The sequence below is a fragment of the Barbus barbus genome, assembly GCF_936440315.1.
Source record: "Barbus barbus genome assembly, chromosome: 40".
Taxonomy (NCBI): Eukaryota; Metazoa; Chordata; class Actinopteri; order Cypriniformes; family Cyprinidae; genus Barbus; species Barbus barbus.
The window spans coordinates 18,838,466-18,845,784 of NC_136718.1; the positions used below are offsets into that span (position 1 = coordinate 18,838,466).

The following is a 7,319-nucleotide window of genomic DNA, read 5'->3' on the forward strand; positions in this document are numbered from 1 at the left end:
TGAGGACAGTAGATTGTCAGAGCATCATCCCAGCTTACTGGAAGTTGTTGGTGATTTTACAGACACGTCTTTTAGGATTCATTTTCACAGCTTTTATGATTTGTCTGTCATCAACTACTGTTGTTTTCTCAGTCGATCAGGTAGTTGTTGGTTGCTGGTGTCGCTGCTGTTTTCCAAACTCTTGATTTCTCCATGCCCTTTGTTTTTGCTAGAGCTCTAATTGACTTCCTCTTTTCTTTTAGCATCCAAATTGCTTACTTTTCTCTTAAAGTCAGCCCCCTCATCTTCATCCTGGTTTGTGTGTGTCATCATCGAATGCAAGATTCAGAATACAGAAGTAATGGATATAACTGATACGACATCCCTGCTTTTAATATCTGAAGAATTAAATGCAACAGGACACAGCTGATCACTTAGAAAGACCTGTGAGGCAATTGTTACAATACTTATGCTCACATCAGATAGAGGGATGAAACTCTAAAAGTGCTGAGCTTCTTAACTGGTAAAACATCTATGTGTTGAATCACCCAATAATAGACATTCTGTAGTTTTGTCTCATATTCATCTTTTAATCATATTTGTAAATGTCTTGACTCCACAGCCAACAGAGCAATTTGTCTTTACTGTTCCAATACTTTTGGAAGGCACTGTATATATAATTCACTTATTTATATTAGTTTATAAATATAATAATTGATTATATAGACATTTATATAGATTATATAATAGATTTGATACATTTTATATAAATACATATTATTATTACTTTTAAAACAATCATTTTACACACATAAATAAATAAATAAATACACACACATATACACATATATATATATATATATATATACACATATATATATATATATATATATATATATAAATAAATAACTGACATCAGTATTGGATGTAACCAAAAAAATATAATTATAATTTTTCCATCATGGGTTCCTCTTCTGACTCTGAAATCTTAATTTTGCTGGTTATGAGCTGCTCTTTATTAGATTAAGTCAGATCAAATCAAATCATTTCAGCTTTTCCAAGGAAACACAATGTACATCTGGTCAGTAAGAACTGCCAATCCTGGTGGCTCTGGAAAGAGTTTCCCCATCAGCTGCGCTGCCTCAGACCGTTGCCAAGGGTGACTGACAGGACTAGAATGAGGAAGGGAGGAGGGGAGAGACAGATGAGGGGGAGGAAACCCAGGCAGCAGTCGCGGGTCTTCCCCTGCTGGCCCGCTCCACCTACGCATGCTTCTCAGTGCACACAACCTTCAAACAGACTGCTTTGCATTCCACCTGCTGATGTAAGGGTGAATCATTCACCTCAACAAAAGCAGATGATTTTTGTCTCTTCGGGGCGATGTAGCATGCATTTATCCACCTCATACATGTCAAAAATGTTATACTGTAAGCAACAACTGAAAAAGTGGAAATAATTGATTCCCTCCCTGCACGGGTAGCTCAAGATAATTTTTTGTGCACTAAATTAGAAAAATACTAAGCTTTAAACTCTCAGTTTGCTAAACAAACGGCAGGCAAAGTTCAAGACATGCCATAAAACAGGCCGCAAACTGTAAAGCAGTACGAGTCACACCTCATCTGAGATCACCTGCTGTGCTTCACCTGCCTCAGCTCCTTTCTTGTGTTCTACAAGTTGCATTTCAATGGAAAAAAAGCATCACTGACTATGTAAGTTGTGGCAGGACGAGTTTTTCGTAAAAGCAAAAGGGGCCTCAGCGGCGCGCAGGAAACCCTTTCAAAGTCACTCACTACCCGCAGGCATGCCTGAGCTTGCACAGCAGCCGTGCACGCCGTCCTCCTCCAGCCTGCTGCGCAGTCTGTGCAAAGGCACACGCTTGAGACGACACATGTTAGAAACGTACTTACACCCACACGGAGAGAGCACTACAGACAGCAGACTCGCAGCAACTGTTGCGCTTGTCTCCTTCCTACACAGAGCAATAACAAGAGTCGAAGCCACTGGTGAAGCCAATTAGATTTCATTACCGTGTACATCAGAGGCCATGAGAAATCATAGAGAGTCTGCAGCTGAAACGGACTCAACTGAAAAATTTGAGGACATGTAATTATATAATTTATGCATATAATTACTACATTTATGCAGCCTAAACTACACCGAAACACTTCACAATAAAAACAACCACTAGAAGGTTTCATCGCACAATGAACACATTCAGAGATTTTTCCTGATAAAAATTGCAATTTTAAATGCATTAAAGGGATAGTTCACCCAAAAATGAAAATTCTGTCATCATTTACTCACCCTCAAGTAGTTCCAAACTTGTATGAATTTCTTTTTTCTGCCAAACACAAAGGAAGATATTTTGAAGAAAGTTTGTAACCAGGTTGTTTTGGGGCACCATTGACTTCCATAGTAGGAAAAAAAATACTATGGAAGTTAGTGGTGCCCCAGAACTGCTCTGTTTCCCACATTCTTCAGAATATCTTCCTTTGTGTTCAGCAGAACAAAGACATTCATACAGGTTTGGAACTACTTGAGGGTGAGTAAATGACGACAGAATTTTCATTTTTGGGTGAACCTTTAAATAAAAACCTAACAATATAACAAATAATAAAAATAATATTTTTTAATATTATTAAATAATATATTAAACAATTATTCAAAATAAAAACACTAAAAAATGCTGGGTTATTTTTTTTTAACCCAAATGCTGGGTTCAGCTTGTTGGGTAATTTTATTGGGTTATATTGAAAATTTTTACCCCAGTGTCAAGTAGTTTTTCTGTAACCAAGTTGCTGGGTCATTTTTAATGCTGGGTTATTTTTTCTACCCAACCACTGGATTTGGTGCACTTCGTTAGCGAAATAAAAGTTTGTATATATTGTATTTAATTTATGAAGTCTTTACTGTGCCGTAAATTAGGCCTATATTATTTTATGCAACGCAACATAAACACGAGGTGTCAATCAGCTGTCTCAGCAGCGGGCATTTCACACAATGGAAACAGCTTTTGCCTTGCATAATAAATGGATTTTATTCACCATAATACTCAGTTGAATTTAATTTGATGCTAAAATATGTTCTCTAATCTCAGTACTGTTTGTGGTCTGAAGTTCACAGTTCCCTGCGAACAGCAGCCCTTCACCGGCTCAGATTTTGGCGACACACCGGCACGCGAATTAGCACTATTTTGGTAAAAAGTGATTACACTTATACTTTTAAATGTTACAAGTATTTTAAATGAATACTTTTAAATGTTACATTTTTTATTTCTAAAATGCTTGTTGAACGAGTTTAAATGTAGGCCTATGTAATATTGTAAACTATGCTGTATTCACCCAAATAAATTACATTTGTCTTGTAGTTTGTCCATGTGTTCTTGCTTAATGAAAAATATCACCATTTGATTAATTCTGTGTGATTTTTAATTTCCAGGCCATTTTAAGGCAGCAATATAATAATTTTTAAACAATAGTTGCCTTAAATAAAACAACCCAGCATGTTGGGTAAAAACATTAACCTAACCAGCTGGGTCAAAATAACCCAGAATGTGTTCTGTCCAATATTTACCCAGCGATGGGTTGCCAAATAACCCAAGTTGGGTTGTTTTTAACACAGCAATTTTTAGAGCGTAATATTACTAATATAATATTACTAGGGCTGTGAAATTAATCGAATTTGACTATCATGCGCATCTCGTCAGTAAATCCGGTTTCATGATTAGTAGTAAATCGCCATCACCTGCTTTCAGATGGAGTGGCATTTACTACACAGAGCCATAGTTCACTGACAAGCTACGCAATATCGTGTTCATAATCGCAGACGAATCGCCTTCAATTATGAATGCGATATTGCCTAGCTTGTCAGTGAACTACGGCTGTTATGAAAATGTTACACAGCTTACCAAATTTGGAAACATACAGCGTCTCCACGACATGGCAGCGGCGGCAACAATACTACAGTGAGAATAAAAGTTACACCTCACATCTTTCTTTGCGTAAACATTTGGGCGGTGTTACGCAAATCTTCCCACACAGTGACGTAAATATGTGGGGGCATGTTGAAAAAATGAGGTGTTTTAAGAAGGTGTGGATGAGTCTTAACTTTTATAAAGAATATCTCTTTAGGTTTGAGACTTTAGTCTTTGTAACTTTACAGATCTTATATATGCATGACCAGCTTGTAACACTCCAAAGACAAAGGAAAACTCACATCATATGGCCCCTTTAAAGTCCATTTGAAAAATAACGATACTAACATTTCACAACAAACAGTGACAATGTCAGTCGAAAGATTTGTGAAACAGCAACTCACAAATGAGTCAGACTCACTGACTTAGTGAATCATTCTGAGTTGTTAATTCATTAATTGACTCCTTGACTGAACAATGAATCACTTTTTGGTATTGTAAAAGAAAAGGGATTCTTCATTAAGAACTAGGAACCAATACTGTGATGTGCTTGTTTTATTAGTACATTTGTGAGACTCCATTTGATTTGGCTGCTTCATGTCCTCATCCTTTTTTTGTCTGCAGCCCTGATATTCTTATAAATCTGTACCATTCTGATTTACAACTATTCTATAAAAGCCAAAGAACATGGTGGTGTTTTACTGACCACTGAATGGAAAGATGAGAATACACAAGCGGATTGGATCAGCAATATCCAGTTTTTGTTCCCTGACTTATAAGAGACTAATGAGTACTAACCATTTGGTCTGTTAAAAGCGAGGAAATTTGTGGTGAAGTGAATATTGACTCACATTCCATTCACAAAGCTAGACCTTCGTCTATTTCTATTGCATAAACAGGGTTAGATCATGATTGAGCTTTAGGAAAGATGGGCTATTCCTGAGTCCAGTTTTCACTGCTTGGCTCATAAGTTATAAAAGCACGAGATTACTGGGAAGACAGTAAACCAACCCTGTGATTTTCTAGCCAAGCCCATAAGACTATAGATTCCTCAGAGAATGAGTTACCATTATCAGGTAAGCCAAGCCAAGAGCTCCAGAGAGAATGTGCGACTAAATTAGGACTTTTAATTTCTTTAGGGATATCCACAAATTTAGTATAGGCTTTCAAATGAGTCAGAGATACAAACCCGCAAATTAAAATATGAGCATGTGAGACAGATATGTTTTGGTCACGACAGCAGAAACAAGAGTGGAAAAACAAGAATGACTGACTTTGAAAGTAATTTGGCAAAAAGGTGTAAAAGCAGGGGAACTGAAAGAACGCTTCAAAACCCTTTGCTTCAACTGTCGTGACTCATGTCATGACCCGAACGATGAGACAAAGAGCTTCCAGCCTTATAAATATGATGCCTGTCGAACTGGAAGAGTTGAAATCTCTTATGGTGATGAAACAGGATGATCTTAAATTACACAATCAGTTCACATTATATGAAAGGACATTGAAATTAATATTTACGTAAACTCTGTATTACTAAAACAGTCTAGACATTTAGATATGTCAGCAGTCTTGTGAAGAGATAACGGTAAAGTAAACAATTCAAGGGAAAAATCCAGAGAATGCAACAAGTATTTAATCAGATGAGCTAAATGTGTCAAATAACACATTGATACATAAGAAGCAGAAATATAAAATTTAGTGTCATGGAACACTGCTGAATAAATAATCTTAAACCAGGCTGATTTGACGATTATGAAGGAGTATGGGGAACTTTTTTGGCTGGTCAGACTGGGAGACCACCTTAACCCAGATTAGACTCCTCAAACTGGGAGACCATCCTAAATCACCTGAGACCAGCAAAACACCTTAAGCTGTTTTTTTTCAGCATGGCAGGCTATTCTGTGAAGTACATTGGGGAACCAAGCCTTTGTATTTTTAAACATTAAAAACGTCCAAAACCACCTTCTTTTTAAGCGCATTTTAAGTTCCCAAGCACTTAACAGCATGTCTTAAGATCCACAGTCTATGCAAATAGTTCAGTGAACGAGCATAACAAAACATCAGACAACAACCCGAATCGACAACTTCGAAGCAAAAAGGAAAACCACCAAAATGCAGTTAACCGGTGCAATTAAAAATAGACTGGGCTGTGCATTACAAAACAAGTCTGAGAATCGCACAGCTAGACTGTGTCTCAAAATCTAGTGAGCTGTCTATCTTTAGCTCAGCGAATCATTACGTTCGGATGAGTTAACAAGCATGTATTTGTAATATACAATTCTGACACTACTATTCACCGCAATACTACTACTGAATTTACAGTCCGTAATCAAACAGTAGTCCGATTCCCTAACAAATGACTCATATGAGCAGGTTCTTTTAATGAATCATAAACATACAGCGCGACAAATGCAGACTGCCTGCCAAAAGAATGAATCTTATGAACCGATTCTTTTTGTAAATCAAAAACACTTACCAATCGGGAGCAACTGTATTACTCATTTACTGAACCGCAACTTAATATTTTCATCATCATGTTATGCTACCACCACGAGTTATTGACTGTTATGACAACTGAATTTGAGATGCATATTAGATGCATATTGAATTTATTTTATAAAAAATAAGAATTAATTTAAATTTGTTATCACATTTTGTTGGGTTAGTATTTGTATTTAATATTTAGAACCAGTTATCGGACTGCTGCCTCAGTAAAAGTCTGTGAAAAGCCATATGTAAACAATACCTTTCGCAATTAATTTTCATTAAATATATTTTAAAAATGCACAGAAACCTGGAACTATCTTATAATTTCCTAACAACTATTGAGGGCAGTAACTCTAATCTCTAATGAGGGTCTTTAAAAATACATAAAAGAAAGGAATTCTAAATGGAAACGTTATGGAACCGAACTGGTCAAGATTAATCGAACTTAGAATCATTAAATTCCAAACGATTCCCATCATTAACTATATAGCATTCTGGGCATCGATACAAACGCTCGAACACGCTTTTAGGAAAGTCAGAGGTTTTGAGACACAACCTTGTGAGTCTCTACCATAAGCCATGCATAAAAACTACATGCGACACAGTACAAAATCACTATTACTATTTAAACGGTCGTCACTTCTGTAAAATTCACTCATTTTACCACAAAAATAAATAAGCGTTGGCGTTACCTTAATATCTCGAGGTCTGCAGCACCCGGTTAGTGATTCTGTCTTATCTTTAAAACAGACGCCAAGAGCAAAATCGCCAGTATCAGATGCACTTCGAAAACTGCTTCAGCGCTTAAAATATTAATAAATAAGTGGCGACGGAGGCAAAACCAGCTTCGCCTGTGAGAAAGCGTTCAGCTGTGTTTATCCGGTGGAGAACTGACAGTGAAGTGAACACGCCTAACTGTGAGTGACACTCCCATAGAGTC

At 36.8% G+C, this 7,319-nt stretch overlaps 1 protein-coding gene across 2 annotated transcripts in view; it reads right to left on the minus strand.

The window, feature by feature from the left end:
• The window catches only part of LOC306859845 (diacylglycerol kinase alpha-like), a 33,926-nt gene extending 26,607 nt beyond the window's left edge, over nt 1-7,319 (minus strand). The window contains exon 1 of one of the 2 annotated variants that reach the window (XM_079401187.1): nt 7,072-7,319. The gene's annotated coding sequence lies outside the window, so the exon portion shown is untranslated. The remainder of the gene's footprint in view (nt 1-7,071) is intronic. The other variant, XM_079401188.1, reaches the window with a different exon arrangement.